The sequence below is a fragment of the Squalius cephalus genome (genome assembly GCF_949319135.1).
Source record: "Squalius cephalus genome assembly, chromosome: 18".
Lineage (NCBI taxonomy): Eukaryota > Metazoa > Chordata > Actinopteri > Cypriniformes > Leuciscidae > Squalius > Squalius cephalus.
In genome coordinates this window covers 414,529-437,484 of record NC_137139.1, presented here as the reverse complement: position 1 = coordinate 437,484, position 22,956 = coordinate 414,529, and positions in this window count along the sequence as shown.

Here is a 22,956-nt window from a genome sequence, read left to right as displayed (position 1 = left end):
AAATAAATAAAGGAGTCATACTTAGAAGCAGAGAACAAGAGTTGGAAGAAGGCGAAAAGTGTACACGGTATTTTTTCAAAAAGGTTTTAGCAAAAGGTGGGGGAATAACAAAATTAAAAACAGGTGGGGAAGAAGTGAAAGATACGGAGGGAATTTTAAATGAAGTGGAACTTTTCTTTTCAGAACTTTACAATGAAAAAGTAGTACATGATGATGCAATAAGAGAAATGTTAAGCCTTCTAGAAACAAAAATCAATAAGGAGTGCGCTTTTTTAACACAAGATTTTACAGTTCTTGAGTTGACAGAATGTAGAAAAGGTTTTAAAAAGGGGAAGTCCCCAGGGATGGATGGACTTCCCCTGGAATTTTATGAAACATTCTGGGACATTTTAGCACACAACCTATTGACTGTTTTTAAAGAATTTGACAGACTGGACATACTACCTGACAGTTTTAGATCAGGGATAGTGTCACTCATACACAAGAAAGGTGACAAAGCAGACCTAAAAAATTGGAGACCAATCACCCTTTTAAATGTTGACTGCAAAATTTTTAGTAAACTTTTAGCTAGCCGTATGTCAAGGATTTTAGAGGACGTGATCCACCCAGATCAAGCGTGCGCTGTGCCAGGGAGGAAGATCACCGACAGCCTGATTTTGATAAGAGACGCAATCTGTTTTGCGAGAGACAGAAACAATCGGCTAATAGTTCTAAATTTAGACTTTGAGAAAGCATTTGACCGAGTCTCGCACCAGTACCTGTCTCAGGTATTGGAACAAATGGGGCTACCAGGGAGGTTTTTAAAGTGGGTGGGGATGCTGTACAAAGACATAACCAGCAAAATTCTTGTAAATGGGCACTTGACAAAAGCAGTAACTGTATGCAGTGGCGTCCGTCAAGGGTGTCCGTTATCTCCGCTCTTGTATGTGGCTTGCATCGAACCACTGGCACAGCTCTTGAGAAGGGACCAATGGATCAAAGGACTGAGAATACCAGGCACAAAAGGACTGACCGACTTGAAATGTGTTTTATACATGGATGACGTGACAATTTTAACAACCGACCTTTTATCAATACAGAGAGCACTTGACCTGACTGACCAATACGGGCGGGCCTCTGGAGCAAAACTAAACAGGAACAAGTCCGAGGCCCAGCTTTTTGGACCATGGGGTGACATAGACACGACAGGACTAGACGTGAATTTTAGGGAAACAGACATCAGGATTTTAGGAGTAAAGTTTGACAAAGAAGGGGGCGGACAAGGAAATTGGACAGAAATGGTAGGGAAAGTAAGACAACGACTGGGCTTTTGGAGACTACGGACGCTGACATTGGAAGGAAAGATTTTAATTTACAAAGCTGTGATCTTACCCTTGTTTTTATTGCTTTCCTCTGTTTTTAGTCCACCAAGGCTCTTCCTCCTGACAGTCGAGAGGGCTGTGTTTTATTTCTTCTGGGGGTCAAAATGGGAGCGCCTGAAACGAGAAGTTGTGAAGAAGAGGAAGGAGAATGGAGGGAAAGGCCTCCCTGACCCCTATCTGTTTTTAGCAAGTAGATTCGCAGCACTGCATTTTAAATACGCAACGAACCCCTCCAGAGAAAACAAAGCAGCAGCAATGGTTAGATTTTGGATGGGGTCGTACCTACGAAGTTTGAAAGTTTTACCTGTTGATCTGACTATCCCAGTGTCTTTTAACCTCCCACAGGAATATTGTTTTATTAAAACCTTTTTAAAAAGACATGTTTTAGAGAATCAAGATGTCACGGTTTTAACTAACCATAAGTCCTTAATCTCTCTTGTGCAGGATCGCGAACCGGTGAGTCCGATTCCAGGCCTCACACTAGGTGAGGCCAAAAACGTTTGGAGGAATGCAGCCCACCCAGCTCTCCAGAACAGGCTTAAGGACTTGTCGTGGATGGTGGCTCATGAGATCCTCCCGGTCAGGGCGGTTATGCACTCCAGAGGCATGGCCAAAAACTCCACCTGCCCACGGTCCGGATGTGGTTCCCCGGAGACCGTGCGGCATCTGCTCTGGGAGTGCGGCGCTGCGCGGGACCTGTGGGCCAAGACCGGCCCCCTGTTTTTCCCGTGCCTGCCAGCGGGTGGGGCCCAGGTGGACTACAAGCTCGCCATCCTGGGGGTGGGTCAGGGCTTGAAGGAGCTGACACCACCAACATTTTCCTCGCTCTGGCTCACCCTAAACGTGATCAAGGATGCCATCTGGGTCACCAGAAACCTGCTGGTGGGGAAACGCGTGACGGTCCCCCTCCACGCGTGCGAGCAGATGATAACAACAACGCTGCAGGGTGGGCCGCACGTCGTCATTCGGATGAGGGGGCCGGGGTCGCACGGAGAAGGTCCCGGCCGCCACCGACCCTGGCCGCCCGTAGATGCACCCTCACCACACCGGCTACGGGAACAGCGGGCCAGCGGGCCGGAGGAGAGGGGATCTCCGCTGGGCACCGGAAGCGGGGAGTCCGGAACCTGTTCTGGAGACCTGGTGTGAATGGAAATTCTTGATAGGGACTCACCCGCGACCCTGTACAAGAGATTGGCATTTAGTTGGCATGTTTTATTGTTTTACATTTTTTATTTCTATTTATTTTCAACCATTTTACCTTCTTTTAAACCAAGCATTTTTACATACATGGACTTGTACACGACACACCACACAAAGCAGTTTTTTTTAAAATGTTAAATGTGTCATTTTTTGTTTTAAAGACGTGTATTGTTTAAAAGAAAAAATGTGAAAATGAAATGAAAATGTGACAATAAACTTTTTTCGAAAGAAAATCTGTTCTTATCAGTTTAATATCTGATACGTGCCCTACCCGGGCACCATATATTAAATTGATTTTTGGAACTGGGAGATGGAATAGGGGCTTGCTCCGTCCACTCCACGCATCGACCCGGTATTGCAGTACTTCTGGGAACGGTGCACCCGCCCTTAAAGTGTTCAATGAAAGAAATGTTTTATAGTCTTGAGTGACAGCAGACGTTCATGGAAGTATGGGTGTCGTAGGTGATCATATACAACACTGGTAAAAGGTAGAAGGGTGGTGTGAAAATAAATAAAAAAAAAGAATAAACTCTGTTCTTTGTCAGTTTAATATCTGATTCGTCCACTCTCCGGGGACTGCGTATTAAATAGATTTCCGGCTCATGGAGCCGGATCCGGAGCATGAAAAAAAAAAAAAAAAAAAAAAGGAGGGGGAAAAAAAGAAGACCGTCACTGCACATTTTTGATGTCTCTCTTATCTCTTGGAGTCTTTTACTCGCCGTCGGTGAGGATTGCGAAGAGGGACAGGGTGCCTCTGACTGGAGGCCTGGGAATTCATACTTACCTGGCAGGGGAGACACCATGATCAGGAAGGTGGTTCACCCAGGGCGAGGCTCGGCCATTGCACTCCGGTTGTGCTGACCCCTGCGAATTCCCCAAATGTGGGAATCTCGACTGCATAATTTATGGTAGTGGGGGACTGCGTTCGCGCTCTCCCCTGGACGCACACTGGTTAAAAGAGCAGATTGTTAAAGCGCCACTTATTTTTATTTTTTTCCTCTTCTTCTGATGGTTAATGAAACCTAGAAGGTCCGGAGAATTGAACTGCAGAGGTTGATCGAGAGATAGAAAGCAATCTGCGAAAGTAGGCTTGTTGGTTTGTTTGTTTGTTTGTTTCTTTCTTTCATTCTTCAAACAATCTCCAATATTTACCGAACGCTTTGATTGACAGCGGTGGTCCAAAGTTGTTCAGAATGAGGAGTTCTGTCATGTGGTATTAATACCTTGTGCACGTGTCAAAAATCACGTGATACACAGTCGTCTATGGCCGTATTCAAGTTTTTTCTGCTTACAGCGCCACCAAGTGGCCACATCCCTTTTCACGTGACCACGGGCTGAGCCCGTACACAGGTGTACCGACTTGGGTGTAATTGTCTCTCTGCCGTCGGAGAGTTATAGCCATTTAAGTAAAGCCCGCCTCGCCCACTGCCAACGTTTTGGCGTCCCGTCGCCAACGGGAATCGAAATTCCCACTTTTTTTCCGGTCACTGTTGGCAGTCAGACTCCAGAGAATCTTCCTGCACCGGTTTGGGTCAGATTGGGCAAACGACCCAGGACTACTGTGCAAAAGTAGGTTTTTCAGAAAATCCCAAATACCCGAAAATCTCGCCAGCGCGACCCCCCAATCCGAGGCGTGCGTCTCGTTCGGCCCGAGCCAAGGATTCCGGTGATGTAAGACACTTGGGTCTGCGACCGGCGCTTCAGGAGTTACGAGCCATTTGGTGCTTTTGAACGATGATGATCCAAAATCCCAGGTTGCACTCCAAAGTGTCGTGTTGTGCACTCTGTTGTGACCCATTTTCGGTGAGCTTGTTTGTTGGCGACCTTAGGCCCTCTCGCCGCGGCCCAGGTGGGCGTGGCCTTTGCCGGCTCCCCCGCCTCGGCGTCATTGTGGCATCGCTTCTCGGCCTTTTGGCTAAGATCAAGTGGTCTGGCCAGACGCTCTGAGACAGTGATCGCCTCTTGTGGGACCTTGGTCTTGTGTGTGGCTTGTCACACAAGACCTACACCTTCAGGAGGTAGATTGACAAGCGGCTTTTAGTTGACGACTCGTGTCTGCGAGGAATCTCTGTGTTTTAAGGTAAGCAGGTTTTAAGTTGTTTATTTATTTATTTATTGTATTTATTGTTGGGTTTTAGCCGCAGCGTGCTGGTGGTGCCTCCAACATGTCGGCTGCTCGTGCCGGCATGAGGAGGCACCACAGCGTGCGTTTTAATTTCAAGACTAAAGAGGATGGTACTCTCCTGACTATGTCTAGATTGGATTTTTCACGGAAGTACATCCAACAGTTTTTAGGTTTTAAGGTATCTGACATAAACTGTTTGCTGACTCTGCCCCAAAACCGGGGTTTTGATGTAAGTTTTGTATCCGCTTCTCTGCTGAATACTTTCTGGTCTCGTTTTGAAACATGCAAAGCCAATTTCTCCATGTTCACAGTGGAAAAACTGACTGATAATTCACTGAAAGTTGTGATTGTCAGGATGTTTAATGAAACTGTGAGTGGAGAGGATATTGCTGTATGGTTGGCAAGATATTGCTCTATTCGTGGACAACCAGTCAAGGTTTTAGACGAAGACGGTATCTGGAGCTGTGCGTGGAGAGTGCCCATTCAACAATGGGCAGATCCCAACAGCTACCATGGCCTGAGTCAAATTCCATCAATGATTGTGTTGGGGGAAAATAGAGGCTATATCCACTACCAAGGGATGCCCAAGTTATGCCGCAAGTGTGGTAAACTTGGACACCTCGCCGAGGCATGTCAGGAAATAATTTGCAGAAAGTGTAGAGAGACTGGGCACACTTTTGAAGAGTGCCAAAATGGCAGAAAGTGCAACCTCTGTGGGGAATCATCCCATCTCTACAGAGATTGCCCAAAAAGTTTTGCCAACAAACTCAAAGGAAACAAAATGGCCGCCCCACATGCCGAACAAACAAAGGAACAAAGGGAGGAGGCGGCAACCCCTGAGGTTTTGGCGGGAATTTCAAATTCCCAGCCAGCCTCAGGGATTGGTCAAGAAAGAGGAAGTGGGGCGGCCACAGGGGCGGAGTCACAGATTGAAACAGAACAGAGGGAGGAAACCACTCCCAGACAAGACAAAGAAATTGAAACAGAAGATGGAGAGGACGAAACGGTTTCCTCCCTCAACACCGTCTCGGAGGTGAGTATGCCCTCCAGTGGGAGTGAAAGTGACTTTTCACTCCCAAATGCTCAAGTGCAGAAGAGAACTGCGGGATCTCCCCTGTGTATAACAGGAGAGAAAAGACTGAGGGCTACACGTCGGCTAGATAGTTCTTCCCCGGAAAATCTAGACCGTGTGTGGCCCTCAGAATCCCCAAATGAAGTTTCCTTTTTGCATTTTAAGCTTAGAACATCGACACCGAAAGAGTCGCAAGAGTCTAGCTCTGTGGCTCCGGAAGTGTCAAGCTCTTGCCCTCCTGAACCCAGTTCCCATGGGAGAAGGGAGAGGCATGAGGAACAGGAAATTTTATGATTTTAAAAAGTTGTAACCTTTGGAAATGTATTTTTTAAGCCTCATGCCTTTCTATTTCATACTGCTCATGGCCCTCACAATCTCGACTATAAATGTGAGAAGTGTGAGGTCCACGTCTCGAGCACAGAGCATTTTTAGCTTCCTAAAATCATGTAACTCAGACATGTTTTTATTACAAGAATGTGCTTTGCCCTTTTTAACCCAGTATAGGAAATGGGAGGAGATGTGGACCTCTGGACCCTCATTATGGAGTGGGTCAAATTTTAACCGAAATGACGGGGTTGCTATACTGATTAAAAATCCAAATATCTTGGTAAAGGGCAGCACAGTGGTGAGGGACGGACGGGCACTTTTAGCAAACATGACTTTTTTAGGAAGGGATTTTAAAGTGTGTAATGTGTATGGTTTTACAGAGAAGAATGAAAGGTATGAGCTTTTAGAGGACTTGCAGCCCCACATGCTGGGGAGGGCTCCTCTGGTAGTAGCAGGGGATTTTAACTGTGTTTTAACTAGAGCAGATAGAAAAAGAACAGGGGATGATTTTAAAGTTGACAAAACATCAGTTTTACTGCAAAGTTTAGTTAGAGATTTTAAACTTGTTGACTGTTTTAAAAGTCTGCATCCAAGAGAGGAGGGCTTCACCTGGATCAGTGGTGATGGCACCAAAGCCTCTCGCATTGACTATATGTTTACACGTGACTGCCCACCTACTGATGCTAGATTGACTCCCCTCTACTTTTCAGATCACGCAATGCTATCCTGCACCCTTTCACTAACCACGGACGTGACAGTAGGCAGAGGGATTTGGAAACTAAACTGCTCCCTGTTACAGGACGAGGAGATAGCAAAAGAATACAGGGAGCAGTTTAGCCAATGGCAGACTCTCCAGGACTTCTTTGACTCACGGGCACTGTGGTGGGAAATGGTGAAGGGTAGGACACAGTTGTTTTTTAGAAAGAAGGGCAAAGAGAAGAAAAAAAAAGGAAAAGAGGTGCATTGTGGGGCTGCAAAAAAGGTTACAACGATATTTTAATCTGTTAAATAATGGTCTTGATTTTAGCCAAGAAATAAATGAAATTAAAAGAGAAATGTCTGCTCACGAACAAGAAATAAATAAAGGAGTCATACTTAGAAGCAGAGAACAAGAGTTGGAAGAAGGCGAAAAGTGTACACGGTATTTTTTCAAAAAGGTTTTAGCAAAAGGTGGGGGAATAACAAAATTAAAAACAGGTGGGGAAGAAGTGAAAGATACGGAGGGAATTTTAAATGAAGTGGAACTTTTCTTTTCAGAACTTTACAATGAAAAAGTAGTACATGATGATGCAATAAGAGAAATGTTAAGCCTTCTAGAAACAAAAATCAATAAGGAGTGCGCTTTTTTAACACAAGATTTTACAGTTCTTGAGTTGACAGAATGTAGAAAAGGTTTTAAAAAGGGGAAGTCCCCAGGGATGGATGGACTTCCCCTGGAATTTTATGAAACATTCTGGGACATTTTAGCACACAACCTATTGACTGTTTTTAAAGAATTTGACAGACTGGACATACTACCTGACAGTTTTAGATCAGGGATAGTGTCACTCATACACAAGAAAGGTGACAAAGCAGACCTAAAAAATTGGAGACCAATCACCCTTTTAAATGTTGACTGCAAAATTTTTAGTAAACTTTTAGCTAGCCGTATGTCAAGGATTTTAGAGGACGTGATCCACCCAGATCAAGCGTGCGCTGTGCCAGGGAGGAAGATCACCGACAGCCTGATTTTGATAAGAGACGCAATCTGTTTTGCGAGAGACAGAAACAATCGGCTAATAGTTCTAAATTTAGACTTTGAGAAAGCATTTGACCGAGTCTCGCACCAGTACCTGTCTCAGGTATTGGAACAAATGGGGCTACCAGGGAGGTTTTTAAAGTGGGTGGGGATGCTGTACAAAGACATAACCAGCAAAATTCTTGTAAATGGGCACTTGACAAAAGCAGTAACTGTATGCAGTGGCGTCCGTCAAGGGTGTCCGTTATCTCCGCTCTTGTATGTGGCTTGCATCGAACCACTGGCACAGCTCTTGAGAAGGGACCAATGGATCAAAGGACTGAGAATACCAGGCACAAAAGGACTGACCGACTTGAAATGTGTTTTATACATGGATGACGTGACAATTTTAACAACCGACCTTTTATCAATACAGAGAGCACTTGACCTGACTGACCAATACGGGCGGGCCTCTGGAGCAAAACTAAACAGGAACAAGTCCGAGGCCCAGCTTTTTGGACCATGGGGTGACATAGACACGACAGGACTAGACGTGAATTTTAGGGAAACAGACATCAGGATTTTAGGAGTAAAGTTTGACAAAGAAGGGGGCGGACAAGGAAATTGGACAGAAATGGTAGGGAAAGTAAGACAACGACTGGGCTTTTGGAGACTACGGACGCTGACATTGGAAGGAAAGATTTTAATTTACAAAGCTGTGATCTTACCCTTGTTTTTATTGCTTTCCTCTGTTTTTAGTCCACCAAGGCTCTTCCTCCTGACAGTCGAGAGGGCTGTGTTTTATTTCTTCTGGGGGTCAAAATGGGAGCGCCTGAAACGAGAAGTTGTGAAGAAGAGGAAGGAGAATGGAGGGAAAGGCCTCCCTGACCCCTATCTGTTTTTAGCAAGTAGATTCGCAGCACTGCATTTTAAATACGCAACGAACCCCTCCAGAGAAAACAAAGCAGCAGCAATGGTTAGATTTTGGATGGGGTCGTACCTACGAAGTTTGAAAGTTTTACCTGTTGATCTGACTATCCCAGTGTCTTTTAACCTCCCACAGGAATATTGTTTTATTAAAACCTTTTTAAAAAGACATGTTTTAGAGAATCAAGATGTCACGGTTTTAACTAACCATAAGTCCTTAATCTCTCTTGTGCAGGATCGCGAACCGGTGAGTCCGATTCCAGGCCTCACACTAGGTGAGGCCAAAAACGTTTGGAGGAATGCAGCCCACCCAGCTCTCCAGAACAGGCTTAAGGACTTGTCGTGGATGGTGGCTCATGAGATCCTCCCGGTCAGGGCGGTTATGCACTCCAGAGGCATGGCCAAAAACTCCACCTGCCCACGGTCCGGATGTGGTTCCCCGGAGACCGTGCGGCATCTGCTCTGGGAGTGCGGCGCTGCGCGGGACCTGTGGGCCAAGACCGGCCCCCTGTTTTTCCCGTGCCTGCCAGCGGGTGGGGCCCAGGTGGACTACAAGCTCGCCATCCTGGGGGTGGGTCAGGGCTTGAAGGAGCTGACACCACCAACATTTTCCTCGCTCTGGCTCACCCTAAACGTGATCAAGGATGCCATCTGGGTCACCAGAAACCTGCTGGTGGGGAAACGCGTGACGGTCCCCCTCCACGCGTGCGAGCAGATGATAACAACAACGCTGCAGGGTGGGCCGCACGTCGTCATTCGGATGAGGGGGCCGGGGTCGCACGGAGAAGGTCCCGGCCGCCACCGACCCTGGCCGCCCGTAGATGCACCCTCACCACACCGGCTACGGGAACAGCGGGCCAGCGGGCCGGAGGAGAGGGGATCTCCGCTGGGCACCGGAAGCGGGGAGTCCGGAACCTGTTCTGGAGACCTGGTGTGAATGGAAATTCTTGATAGGGACTCACCCGCGACCCTGTACAAGAGATTGGCATTTAGTTGGCATGTTTTATTGTTTTACATTTTTTATTTCTATTTATTTTCAACCATTTTACCTTCTTTTAAACCAAGCATTTTTACATACATGGACTTGTACACGACACACCACACAAAGCAGTTTTTTTTAAAATGTTAAATGTGTCATTTTTTGTTTTAAAGACGTGTATTGTTTAAAAGAAAAAATGTGAAAATGAAATGAAAATGTGACAATAAACTTTTTTCGAAAGAAAATCTGTTCTTATCAGTTTAATATCTGATACGTGCCCTACCCGGGCACCATATATTAAATTGATTTTTGGAACTGGGAGATGGAATAGGGGCTTGCTCCGTCCACTCCACGCATCGACCCGGTATTGCAGTACTTCTGGGAACGGTGCACCCGCCCTTAAAGTGTTCAATGAAAGAAATGTTTTATAGTCTTGAGTGACAGCAGACGTTCATGGAAGTATGGGTGTCGTAGGTGATCATATACAACACTGGTAAAAGGTAGAAGGGTGGTGTGAAAATAAATAAAAAAAAAGAATAAACTCTGTTCTTTGTCAGTTTAATATCTGATTCGTCCACTCTCCGGGGACTGCGTATTAAATAGATTTCCGGCTCATGGAGCCGGATCCGGAGCATGAAAAAAAAAAAAAAAAAAAAAAGGAGGGGGAAAAAAAGAAGACCGTCACTGCACATTTTTGATGTCTCTCTTATCTCTTGGAGTCTTTTACTCGCCGTCGGTGAGGATTGCGAAGAGGGACAGGGTGCCTCTGACTGGAGGCCTGGGAATTCATACTTACCTGGCAGGGGAGACACCATGATCAGGAAGGTGGTTCACCCAGGGCGAGGCTCGGCCATTGCACTCCGGTTGTGCTGACCCCTGCGAATTCCCCAAATGTGGGAATCTCGACTGCATAATTTATGGTAGTGGGGGACTGCGTTCGCGCTCTCCCCTGGACGCACACTGGTTAAAAGAGCAGATTGTTAAAGCGCCACTTATTTTTATTTTTTTCCTCTTCTTCTGATGGTTAATGAAACCTAGAAGGTCCGGAGAATTGAACTGCAGAGGTTGATCGAGAGATAGAAAGCAATCTGCGAAAGTAGGCTTGTTGGTTTGTTTGTTTGTTTGTTTCTTTCTTTCATTCTTCAAACAATCTCCAATATTTACCGAACGCTTTGATTGACAGCGGTGGTCCAAAGTTGTTCAGAATGAGGAGTTCTGTCATGTGGTATGAATACCTTGTGCACGTGTCAAAAATCACGTGATACACAGTCGTCTATGGCCGTATTCAAGTTTTTTCTGCTTACAGCGCCACCAAGTGGCCACATCCCTTTTCACGTGACCACGGGCTGAGCCCGTACACAGGTGTACCGACTTGGGTGTAATTGTCTCTCTGCCGTCGGAGAGTTATAGCCATTTAAGTAAAGCCCGCCTCGCCCACTGCCAACGTTTTGGCGTCCCGTCGCCAACGGGAATCGAAATTCCCACTTTTTTTCCGGTCACTGTTGGCAGTCAGACTCCAGAGAATCTTCCTGCACCGGTTTGGGTCAGATTGGGCAAACGACCCAGGACTACTGTGCAAAAGTAGGTTTTTCAGAAAATCCCAAATACCCGAAAATCTCGCCAGCGCGACCCCCCAATCCGAGGCGTGCGTCTCGTTCGGCCCGAGCCAAGGATTCCGGTGATGTAAGACACTTGGGTCTGCGACCGGCGCTTCAGGAGTTACGAGCCATTTGGTGCTTTTGAACGATGATGATCCAAAATCCCAGGTTGCACTCCAAAGTGTCGTGTTGTGCACTCTGTTGTGACCCATTTTCGGTGAGCTTGTTTGTTGGCGACCTTAGGCCCTCTCGCCGCGGCCCAGGTGGGCGTGGCCTTTGCCGGCTCCCCCGCCTCGGCGTCATTGTGGCATCGCTTCTCGGCCTTTTGGCTAAGATCAAGTGGTCTGGCCAGACGCTCTGAGACAGTGATCGCCTCTTGTGGGACCTTGGTCTTGTGTGTGGCTTGTCACACAAGACCTACACCTTCAGGAGGTAGATTGACAAGCGGCTTTTAGTTGACGACTCGTGTCTGCGAGGAATCTCTGTGTTTTAAGGTAAGCAGGTTTTAAGTTGTTTATTTATTTATTTATTGTATTTATTGTTGGGTTTTAGCCGCAGCGTGCTGGTGGTGCCTCCAACATGTCGGCTGCTCGTGCCGGCATGAGGAGGCACCACAGCGTGCGTTTTAATTTCAAGACTAAAGAGGATGGTACTCTCCTGACTATGTCTAGATTGGATTTTTCACGGAAGTACATCCAACAGTTTTTAGGTTTTAAGGTATCTGACATAAACTGTTTGCTGACTCTGCCCCAAAACCGGGGTTTTGATGTAAGTTTTGTATCCGCTTCTCTGCTGAATACTTTCTGGTCTCGTTTTGAAACATGCAAAGCCAATTTCTCCATGTTCACAGTGGAAAAACTGACTGATAATTCACTGAAAGTTGTGATTGTCAGGATGTTTAATGAAACTGTGAGTGGAGAGGATATTGCTGTATGGTTGGCAAGATATTGCTCTATTCGTGGACAACCAGTCAAGGTTTTAGACGAAGACGGTATCTGGAGCTGTGCGTGGAGAGTGCCCATTCAACAATGGGCAGATCCCAACAGCTACCATGGCCTGAGTCAAATTCCATCAATGATTGTGTTGGGGGAAAATAGAGGCTATATCCACTACCAAGGGATGCCCAAGTTATGCCGCAAGTGTGGTAAACTTGGACACCTCGCCGAGGCATGTCAGGAAATAATTTGCAGAAAGTGTAGAGAGACTGGGCACACTTTTGAAGAGTGCCAAAATGGCAGAAAGTGCAACCTCTGTGGGGAATCATCCCATCTCTACAGAGATTGCCCAAAAAGTTTTGCCAACAAACTCAAAGGAAACAAAATGGCCGCCCCACATGCCGAACAAACAAAGGAACAAAGGGAGGAGGCGGCAACCCCTGAGGTTTTGGCGGGAATTTCAAATTCCCAGCCAGCCTCAGGGATTGGTCAAGAAAGAGGAAGTGGGGCGGCCACAGGGGCGGAGTCACAGATTGAAACAGAACAGAGGGAGGAAACCACTCCCAGACAAGACAAAGAAATTGAAACAGAAGATGGAGAGGACGAAACGGTTTCCTCCCTCAACACCGTCTCGGAGGTGAGTATGCCCTCCAGTGGGAGTGAAAGTGACTTTTCACTCCCAAATGCTCAAGTGCAGAAGAGAACTGCGGGATCTCCCCTGTGTATAACAGGAGAGAAAAGACTGAGGGCTACACGTCGGCTAGATAGTTCTTCCCCGGAAAATCTAGACCGTGTGTGGCCCTCAGAATCCCCAAATGAAGTTTCCTTTTTGCATTTTAAGCTTAGAACATCGACACCGAAAGAGTCGCAAGAGTCTAGCTCTGTGGCTCCGGAAGTGTCAAGCTCTTGCCCTCCTGAACCCAGTTCCCATGGGAGAAGGGAGAGGCATGAGGAACAGGAAATTTTATGATTTTAAAAAGTTGTAACCTTTGGAAATGTATTTTTTAAGCCTCATGCCTTTCTATTTCATACTGCTCATGGCCCTCACAATCTCGACTATAAATGTGAGAAGTGTGAGGTCCACGTCTCGAGCACAGAGCATTTTTAGCTTCCTAAAATCATGTAACTCAGACATGTTTTTATTACAAGAATGTGCTTTGCCCTTTTTAACCCAGTATAGGAAATGGGAGGAGATGTGGACCTCTGGACCCTCATTATGGAGTGGGTCAAATTTTAACCGAAATGACGGGGTTGCTATACTGATTAAAAATCCAAATATCTTGGTAAAGGGCAGCACAGTGGTGAGGGACGGACGGGCACTTTTAGCAAACATGACTTTTTTAGGAAGGGATTTTAAAGTGTGTAATGTGTATGGTTTTACAGAGAAGAATGAAAGGTATGAGCTTTTAGAGGACTTGCAGCCCCACATGCTGGGGAGGGCTCCTCTGGTAGTAGCAGGGGATTTTAACTGTGTTTTAACTAGAGCAGATAGAAAAAGAACAGGGGATGATTTTAAAGTTGACAAAACATCAGTTTTACTGCAAAGTTTAGTTAGAGATTTTAAACTTGTTGACTGTTTTAAAAGTCTGCATCCAAGAGAGGAGGGCTTCACCTGGATCAGTGGTGATGGCACCAAAGCCTCTCGCATTGACTATATGTTTACACGTGACTGCCCACCTACTGATGCTAGATTGACTCCCCTCTACTTTTCAGATCACGCAATGCTATCCTGCACCCTTTCACTAACCACGGACGTGACAGTAGGCAGAGGGATTTGGAAACTAAACTGCTCCCTGTTACAGGACGAGGAGATAGCAAAAGAATACAGGGAGCAGTTTAGCCAATGGCAGACTCTCCAGGACTTCTTTGACTCACGGGCACTGTGGTGGGAAATGGTGAAGGGTAGGACACAGTTGTTTTTTAGAAAGAAGGGCAAAGAGAAGAAAAAAAAAGGAAAAGAGGTGCATTGTGGGGCTGCAAAAAAGGTTACAACGATATTTTAATCTGTTAAATAATGGTCTTGATTTTAGCCAAGAAATAAATGAAATTAAAAGAGAAATGTCTGCTCACGAACAAGAAATAAATAAAGGAGTCATACTTAGAAGCAGAGAACAAGAGTTGGAAGAAGGCGAAAAGTGTACACGGTATTTTTTCAAAAAGGTTTTAGCAAAAGGTGGGGGAATAACAAAATTAAAAACAGGTGGGGAAGAAGTGAAAGATACGGAGGGAATTTTAAATGAAGTGGAACTTTTCTTTTCAGAACTTTACAATGAAAAAGTAGTACATGATGATGCAATAAGAGAAATGTTAAGCCTTCTAGAAACAAAAATCAATAAGGAGTGCGCTTTTTTAACACAAGATTTTACAGTTCTTGAGTTGACAGAATGTAGAAAAGGTTTTAAAAAGGGGAAGTCCCCAGGGATGGATGGACTTCCCCTGGAATTTTATGAAACATTCTGGGACATTTTAGCACACAACCTATTGACTGTTTTTAAAGAATTTGACAGACTGGACATACTACCTGACAGTTTTAGATCAGGGATAGTGTCACTCATACACAAGAAAGGTGACAAAGCAGACCTAAAAAATTGGAGACCAATCACCCTTTTAAATGTTGACTGCAAAATTTTTAGTAAACTTTTAGCTAGCCGTATGTCAAGGATTTTAGAGGACGTGATCCACCCAGATCAAGCGTGCGCTGTGCCAGGGAGGAAGATCACCGACAGCCTGATTTTGATAAGAGACGCAATCTGTTTTGCGAGAGACAGAAACAATCGGCTAATAGTTCTAAATTTAGACTTTGAGAAAGCATTTGACCGAGTCTCGCACCAGTACCTGTCTCAGGTATTGGAACAAATGGGGCTACCAGGGAGGTTTTTAAAGTGGGTGGGGATGCTGTACAAAGACATAACCAGCAAAATTCTTGTAAATGGGCACTTGACAAAAGCAGTAACTGTATGCAGTGGCGTCCGTCAAGGGTGTCCGTTATCTCCGCTCTTGTATGTGGCTTGCATCGAACCACTGGCACAGCTCTTGAGAAGGGACCAATGGATCAAAGGACTGAGAATACCAGGCACAAAAGGACTGACCGACTTGAAATGTGTTTTATACATGGATGACGTGACAATTTTAACAACCGACCTTTTATCAATCCAGAGAGCACTTGACCTGACTGACCAATACGGGCGGGCCTCTGGAGCAAAACTAAACAGGAACAAGTCCGAGGCCCAGCTTTTTGGACCATGGGGTGACATAGACACGACAGGACTAGACGTGAATTTTAGGGAAACAGACATCAGGATTTTAGGAGTAAAGTTTGACAAAGAAGGGGGCGGACAAGGAAATTGGACAGAAATGGTAGGGAAAGTAAGACAACGACTGGGCTTTTGGAGACTACGGACGCTGACATTGGAAGGAAAGATTTTAATTTACAAAGCTGTGATCTTACCCTTGTTTTTATTGCTTTCCTCTGTTTTTAGTCCACCAAGGCTCTTCCTCCTGACAGTCGAGAGGGCTGTGTTTTATTTCTTCTGGGGGTCAAAATGGGAGCGCCTGAAACGAGAAGTTGTGAAGAAGAGGAAGGAGAATGGAGGGAAAGGCCTCCCTGACCCCTATCTGTTTTTAGCAAGTAGATTCGCAGCACTGCATTTTAAATACGCAACGAACCCCTCCAGAGAAAACAAAGCAGCAGCAATGGTTAGATTTTGGATGGGGTCGTACCTACGAAGTTTGAAAGTTTTACCTGTTGATCTGACTATCCCAGTGTCTTTTAACCTCCCACAGGAATATTGTTTTATTAAAACCTTTTTAAAAAGACATGTTTTAGAGAATCAAGATGTCACGGTTTTAACTAACCATAAGTCCTTAATCTCTCTTGTGCAGGATCGCGAACCGGTGAGTCCGATTCCAGGCCTCACACTAGGTGAGGCCAAAAACGTTTGGAGGAATGCAGCCCACCCAGCTCTCCAGAACAGGCTTAAGGACTTGTCGTGGATGGTGGCTCATGAGATCCTCCCGGTCAGGGCGGTTATGCACTCCAGAGGCATGGCCAAAAACTCCACCTGCCCACGGTCCGGATGTGGTTCCCCGGAGACCGTGCGGCATCTGCTCTGGGAGTGCGGCGCTGCGCGGGACCTGTGGGCCAAGACCGGCCCCCTGTTTTTCCCGTGCCTGCCAGCGGGTGGGGCCCAGGTGGACTACAAGCTCGCCATCCTGGGGGTGGGTCAGGGCTTGAAGGAGCTGACACCACCAACATTTTCCTCGCTCTGGCTCACCCTAAACGTGATCAAGGATGCCATCTGGGTCACCAGAAACCTGCTGGTGGGGAAACGCGTGACGGTCCCCCTCCACGCGTGCGAGCAGATGATAACAACAACGCTGCAGGGTGGGCCGCACGTCGTCATTCGGATGAGGGGGCCGGGGTCGCACGGAGAAGGTCCCGGCCGCCACCGACCCTGGCCGCCCGTAGATGCACCCTCACCACACCGGCTACGGGAACAGCGGGCCAGCGGGCCGGAGGAGAGGGGATCTCCGCTGGGCACCGGAAGCGGGGAGTCCGGAACCTGTTCTGGAGACCTGGTGTGAATGGAAATTCTTGATAGGGACTCACCCGCGACCCTGTACAAGAGATTGGCATTTAGTTGGCATGTTTTATTGTTTTACATTTTTTATTTCTATTTATTTTCAACCATTTTACCTTCTTTTAAACCAAGCATTTTTACATACATGGACTTGTACACGACACACCACACAAAGCAGTTTTTTTTAAAATGTTAAATGTGTCATTTTTTGTTTTAAAGACGTGTATTGTTTAAAAGAAAAAATGTGAAAATGAAATGAAAATGTGACAATAAACTTTTTTCGAAAGAAAATCTGTTCTTATCAGTTTAATATCTGATACGTGCCCTACCCGGGCACCATATATTAAATTGATTTTTGGAACTGGGAGATGGAATAGGGGCTTGCTCCGTCCACTCCACGCATCGACCCGGTATTGCAGTACTTCTGGGAACGGTGCACCCGCCCTTAAAGTGTTCAATGAAAGAAATGTTTTATAGTCTTGAGTGACAGCAGACGTTCATGGAAGTATGGGTGTCGTAGGTGATCATATACAACACTGGTAAAAGGTAGAAGGGTGGTGTGAAAATAAATTAAAAAAAAGAATAAACTCTGTTCTTTGTCAGTTTAATATCTGATTCGTCCACTCTCCGGGGACTGCGTATTAAATAGATTTCCGGCTCATGGAGCCGGATCCGGAGCATGAAAAAAAAAAAAAAAAAAAAAAGGAGGGGGAAAAAAAGAAGACCGTCACTGCACATTTTTGATGTCTCTCTTATCTCTTGGAGTCTTTTACTCGCCGTCGGTGAGGATTGCGAAGAGGGACAGGGTGCCTCTGACTGGAGGCCTGGGAATTCATACTTACCTGGCAGGGGAGACACCATGATCAGGAAGGTGGTTCACCCAGGGCGAGGCTCGGCCATTGCACTCCGGTTGTGCTGACCCCTGCGAATTCCCCAAATGTGGGAATCTCGACTGCATAATTTATGGTAGTGGGGGACTGCGTTCGCGCTCTCCCCTGGACGCACACTGGTTAAAAGAGCAGATTGTTAAAGCGCCACTTATTTTTATTTTTTTCCTCTTCTTCTGATGGTTAATGAAACCTAGAAGGTCCGGAGAATTGAACTGCAGAGGTTGATCGAGAGATAGAAAGCAATCTGCGAAAGTAGGCTTGTTGGTTTGTTTGTTTGTTTGTTTCTTTCTTTCATTCTTCAAACAATCTCCAATATTTACCGAACGCTTTGATTGACAGCGGTGGTCCAAAGTTGTTCAGAATGAGGAGTTCTGTCATGTGGTATGAATACCTTGTGCACGTGTCAAAAATCACGTGATACACAGTCGTCTATGGCCGTATTCAAGTTTTTTCTGCTTACAGCGCCACCAAGTGGCCACATCCCTTTTCACGTGACCACGGGCTGAGCCCGTACACAGGTGTACCGACTTGGGTGTAATTGTCTCTCTGCCGTCGGAGAGTTATAGCCATTTAAGTAAAGCCCGCCTCGCCCACTGCCAACGTTTTGGCGTCCCGTCGCCAACGGGAATCGAAATTCCCACTTTTTTTCCGGTCACTGTTGGCAGTCAGACTCCAGAGAATCTTCCTGCACCGGTTTGGGTCAGATTGGGCAAACGACCCAGGACTACTGTGCAAAAGTAGGTTTTTCAGAAAATCCCAAATACCCGAAAATCTCGCCAGCGCGACCCCCCAATCCGAGGCGTGCGTCTCGTTCGGCCCGAGCCAAGGATTCCGGTGATGTAAGACACTTGGGTCTGCGACCGGCGCTTCAGGAGTTACGAGCCATTTGGTGCTTTTGAACGATGATGATCCAAAATCCCAGGTTGCACTCCAAAGTGTCGTGTTGTGCACTCTGTTGTGACCCATTTTCGGTGAGCTTGTTTGTTGGCGACCTTAGGCCCTCTCGCCGCGGCCCAGGTGGGCGTGGCCTTTGCCGGCTCCCCCGCCTCGGCGTCATTGTGGCATCGCTTCTCGGCCTTTTGGCTAAGATCAAGTGTAGTATCTGTTCTTATCAGTTTAATATCTGATACGTGCCCTACCCGGGCACCATATATTAAATTGATTTTTGGAACTGGGAGATGGAATAGGGGCTTGCTCCGTCCACTCCACGCATCGACCCGGTATTGCAGTACTTCTGGGAACGGTGCACCCGCCCTTAAAGTGTTCAATGAAAGAAATGTTTTATAGTCTTGAGTGACAGCAGACGTTCATGGAAGTATGGGTGTCGTAGGTGATCATATACAACACTGGTAAAAGGTAGAAGGGTGGTGTGAAAATAAATTAAAAAAAAGAATAAACTCTGTTCTTTGTCAGTTTAATATCTGATTCGTCCACTCTCCGGGGACTGCGTATTAAATAGATTTCCGGCTCATGGAGCCGGATCCGGAGCATGAAAAAAAAAAAAAAAAAAAAAAGGAGGGGGAAAAAAAGAAGACCGTCACTGCACATTTTTGATGTCTCTCTTATCTCTTGGAGTCTTTTACTCGCCGTCGGTGAGGATTGCGAAGAGGGACAGGGTGCCTCTGACTGGAGGCCTGGGAATTCATACTTACCTGGCAGGGGAGACACCATGATCAGGAAGGTGGTTCACCCAGGGCGAGGCTCGGCCATTGCACTCCGGTTGTGCTGACCCCTGCGAATTCCCCAAATGTGGGAATCTCGACTGCATAATTTATGGTAGTGGGGGACTGCGTTCGCGCTCTCCCCTGGACGCACACTGGTTAAAAGAGCAGATTGTTAAAGCGCCACTTATTTTTATTTTTTTCCTCTTCTTCTGATGGTTAATGAAACCTAGAAGGTCCGGAGAATTGAACTGCAGAGGTTGATCGAGAGATAGAAAGCAATCTGCGAAAGTAGGCTTGTTGGTTTGTTTGTTTGTTTGTTTCTTTCTTTCATTCTTCAAACAATCTCCAATATTTACCGAACGCTTTGATTGACAGCGGTGGTCCAAAGTTGTTCAGAATGAGGAGTTCTGTCATGTGGTATGAATACCTTGTGCACGTGTCAAAAATCACGTGATACACAGTCGTCTATGGCCGTATTCAAGTTTTTTCTGCTTACAGCGCCACCAAGTGGCCACATCCCTTTTCACGTGACCACGGGCTGAGCCCGTACACAGGTGTACCGACTTGGGTGTAATTGTCTCTCTGCCGTCGGAGAGTTATAGCCATTTAAGTAAAGCCCGCCTCGCCCACTGCCAACGTTTTGGCGTCCCGTCGCCAACGGGAATCGAAATTCCCACTTTTTTTCCGGTCACTGTTGGCAGTCAGACTCCAGAGAATCTTCCTGCACCGGTTTGGGTCAGATTGGGCAAACGACCCAGGACTACTGTGCAAAAGTAGGTTTTTCAGAAAATCCCAAATACCCGAAAATCTCGCCAGCGCGACCCCCCAATCCGAGGCGTGCGTCTCGTTCGGCCCGAGCCAAGGATTCCGGTGATGTAAGACACTTGGGTCTGCGACCGGCGCTTCAGGAGTTACGAGCCATTTGGTGCTTTTGAACGATGATGATCCAAAATCCCAGGTTGCACTCCAAAGTGTCGTGTTGTGCACTCTGTTGTGACCCATTTTCGGTGAGCTTGTTTGTTGGCGACCTTAGGCCCTCTCGCCGCGGCCCAGGTGGGCGTGGCCTTTGCCGGCTCCCCCGCCTCGGCGTCATTGTGGCATCGCTTCTCGGCCTTTTGGCTAAGATCAAGTGTAGTATCTGTTCTTATCAGTTTAATATCTGATACGTGCCCTACCCGGGCACCATATATTAAATTGATTTTTGGAACTGGGAGATGGAATAGGGGCTTGCTCCGTCCACTCCACGCATCGACCCGGTATTGCAGTACTTCTGGGAACGGTGCACCCGCCCTTAAAGTGTTCAATGAAAGAAATGTTTTATAGTCTTGAGTGACAGCAGACGTTCATGGAAGTATGGGTGTCGTAGGTGATCATATACAACACTGGTAAAAGGTAGAAGGGTGGTGTGAAAATAAATAAAAAAAAAGAATAAACTCTGTTCTTTGTCAGTTTAATATCTGATTCGTCCACTCTCCGGGGACTGCGTATTAAATAGATTTCCGGCTCATGGAGCCGGATCCGGAGCATGAAAAAAAAAAAAAAAAAAAAAAGGAGGGGGAAAAAAAGAAGACCGTCACTGCACATTTTTGATGTCTCTCTTATCTCTTGGAGTCTTTTACTCGCCGTCGGTGAGGATTGCGAAGAGGGACAGGGTGCCTCTGACTGGAGGCCTGGGAATTCATACTTACCTGGCAGGGGAGACACCATGATCAGGAAGGTGGTTCACCCAGGGCGAGGCTCGGCCATTGCACTCCGGTTGTGCTGACCCCTGCGAATTCCCCAAATGTGGGAATCTCGACTGCATAATTTATGGTAGTGGGGGACTGCGTTCGCGCTCTCCCCTGGACGCACACTGGTTAAAAGAGCAGATTGTTAAAGCGCCACTTATTTTTATTTTTTTCCTCTTCTTCTGATGGTTAATGAAACCTAGAAGGTCCGGAGAATTGAACTGCAGAGGTTGATCGAGAGATAGAAAGCAATCTGCGAAAGTAGGCTTGTTGGTTTGTTTGTTTGTTTGTTTGTTTCTTTCATTCTTCAAACAATCTCCAATATTTACCGAACGCTTTGATTGACAGCGGTGGTCCAAAGTTGTTCAGAATGAGGAGTTCTGTCATGTGGTATGAATACCTTGTGCACGTGTCAAAAATCACGTGATACACAGTCGTCTATGGCCGTATTCAAGTTTTTTCTGCTTACAGCGCCACCAAGTGGCCACATCCCTTTTCACGTGACCACGGGCTGAGCCCGTACACAGGTGTACCGACTTGGGTGTAATTGTCTCTCTGCCGTCGGAGAGTTATAGCCATTTAAGTAAAGCCCGCCTCGCCCACTGCCAACGTTTTGGCGTCCCGTCGCCAACGGGAATCGAAATTCCCACTTTTTTTCCGGTCACTGTTGGCAGTCAGACTCCAGAGAATCTTCCTGCACCGGTTTGGGTCAGATTGGGCAAACGACCCAGGACTACTGTGCAAAAGTAGGTTTTTCAGAAAATCCCAAATACCCGAAAATCTCGCCAGCGCGACCCCCCAATCCGAGGCGTGCGTCTCGTTCGGCCCGAGCCAAGGATTCCGGTGATGTAAGACACTTGGGTCTGCGACCGGCGCTTCAGGAGTTACGAGCCATTTGGTGCTTTTGAACGATGATGATCCAAAATCCCAGGTTGCACTCCAAAGTGTCGTGTTGTGCACTCTGTTGTGACCCATTTTCGGTGAGCTTGTTTGTTGGCGACCTTAGGCCCTCTCGCCGCGGCCCAGGTGGGCGTGGCCTTTGCCGGCTCCCCCGCCTCGGCGTCATTGTGGCATCGCTTCTCGGCCTTTTGGCTAAGATCAAGTGTAGTATCTGTTCTTATCAGTTTAATATCTGATACGTGCCCTACCCGGGCACCATATATTAAATTGATTTTTGGAACTGGGAGATGGAATAGGGGCTTGCTCCGTCCACTCCACGCATCGACCCGGTATTGCAGTACTTCTGGGAACGGTGCACCCGCCCTTAAAGTGTTCAATGAAAGAAATGTTTTATAGTCTTGAGTGACAGCAGACGTTCATGGAAGTATGGGTGTCGTAGGTGATCATATACAACACTGGTAAAAGGTAGAAGGGTGGTGTGAAAATAAATTAAAAAAAAGAATAAACTCTGTTCTTTGTCAGTTTAATATCTGATTCGTCCACTCTCCGGGGACTGCGTATTAAATAGATTTCCGGCTCATGGAGCCGGATCCGGAGCATGAAAAAAAAAAAAAAAAAAAAAAGGAGGGGGAAAAAAAGAAGACCGTCACTGCACATTTTTGATGTCTCTCTTATCTCTTGGAGTCTTTTACTCGCCGTCGGTGAGGATTGCGAAGAGGGACAGGGTGCCTCTGACTGGAGGCCTGGGAATTCATACTTACCTGGCAGGGGAGACACCATGATCAGGAAGGTGGTTCACCCAGGGCGAGGCTCGGCCATTGCACTCCGGTTGTGCTGACCCCTGCGAATTCCCCAAATGTGGGAATCTCGACTGCATAATTTATGGTAGTGGGGGACTGCGTTCGCGCTCTCCCCTGGACGCACACTGGTTAAAAGAGCAGATTGTTAAAGCGC